We start from the raw sequence: 1919 nt of genomic DNA, 5'->3' as shown, positions 1-1919 counted from the left end.
AGAACATTCACACATACATGTATCCTACTCACATCCTCTCGAGTTCTCACAAGATCTGACATTTTTTAATACCATATTCAGCATCTCTTCTGCCACTAGAGAGACAGTTCTATGAAAACAGTGATATTGTTTATGTCAGTGTCTCCAGCATTCAGCCTGGGCTGGATATAATACATGTTCCATAATGCTTCCCCAATCTAAGTACTAACCAGGCCTGATCCTGTCTAGCTTTTGAGATCAGATGACATCATGGTCTGTATGTTGTGGCAAAAAGACTCAATGAGTATTTATTTCTGAGTGAATAATGTCCAATCTCATATCCTGTTCAGGATTCCTGAATTGTCCCTTTCCCTCACTGCTCTGCATTCTTCTGATCATTCCATCATCCTTTCAACTTAATCAGTCTATTTCCTTGCCAATCATTTCCTCACAAACATGGCCCTCATTACCCTCACTATAATCATCTTATAAAATTGTTTGCATTTCTACAAGTGGGAAAATCTCCATGGCCATATACTCACAGATTTTGGAAGACTTTAGCAAAAGTTGCCTCCTTTGTAAAATCCGCTACTCAGAATATATTTTTCTCCAGAATAAAAAACAAGTCATCAACCGCTTTTCTGGTGACTTCATACGTCAGGGGCAGGTGGTACAATGGTACCTTGAATCACCTTATGACTTCTAAGTAGAGGAAAACGTGTTTCTCCAGTGTGAGTAATTTTGCCCAATGTGGGGAAAATATCCTTAGAAAATGTCTGACTATAAACAGTCAAGTTTTTGGAAGGCATACACAGACAAAATCCCTCTGGCTCCTCCCGTGCTCCCTCCTATGTTGGTGGCTTGAATTTGGGGGTTTTGTGGTAGAACTAAGCATATGACCAGACTCTTTGCTCTGAAGCCCAGCTGTCAGTGTGTAGCCCTTGTCTTCCTGTACGTAAAGCGTCCCCTGTGCATCTGGAGACCTGGAGAGAGGAGTCTGCCAGTCTGCACATGGAATTTGCAGCTCTCAGCTTCAGCACCTGTGGGTTGAGGGATCTGGAATATATTTGTGTTTCCTGGTCACAGTTGGAGCAGTGCGATATGACCCTTAGAAGGCAGGGGCTTATTGCAAGCATGTTCTTAGTTCTTTCTAAATAGTATATGCATTGCGAGAGTGAGACACCCTCTGCCTACTGAAAGCCAGAGGAATGTGCCTGGAAGCCAAGTCTAGACAGAATTCCTAGGTGGGGAATCAGTGGGGGCAGAAGTGATTGCCACAAAGTTCAGTCCAATTTTCTGTCCTGTGTTTTTTAGCATCTTTATGTTTCTTGGTTTCAGTCAACATGAGAGAGGGACTTTGTGAGCTGTGGATGACCATAACAAGCGGGCTGGGGTTTCCAGTGGTGATTAATTTAAATACTTCACCTTCCTTCCACTTCTAATCTGAAGTGCATTATGGTCCCCAAGGAAGCCCTAAGATTTTACAGCCCTCTGGTTTACTGAGGGGAACAGCAAAGGGAAGGAAAACTATTCTCTGTCACGTCTGGTTTATAGACACCTGTAATCAATCATCAGAGGAGTGGGGATTTACTGAAACAATTGCATTAGGAACGTACTAATCCCAGTTGTCTGTGTGTTGAGTCAGATACAAAAGGAGAACACAGGAGACAGGCAATACCTTTCTATCTGGCTTTCTGAATACTCTAGAATAGCTTAGCGAGCCCTGGCCAAGGCAGCTCTGAACCACACAGCTGGTACCCTAATGGAAGGCTGGCTTCTCAAATTCTCATGTGGTCTGTGGCCTTTATTTTAAAAATGCTTATCCCCACCCATTTAAAAATTCAGCGTCTTGAGAAAGTCAACCTCCAAGCACTAACCATCTTGTAGTCCTATCCCCCCTCATCTGGGTCACATGCCAGTCGGCCATGAAACCCCCTGGC

This window comes from Arvicola amphibius, chromosome 6 (genome assembly GCF_903992535.2).
Source record: "Arvicola amphibius chromosome 6, mArvAmp1.2, whole genome shotgun sequence".
NCBI lineage: Eukaryota > Metazoa > Chordata > Mammalia > Rodentia > Cricetidae > Arvicola > Arvicola amphibius.
The sequence above is the reverse complement of the archived record's forward strand: the minus strand, read 5'-3'. Positions refer to the sequence as shown.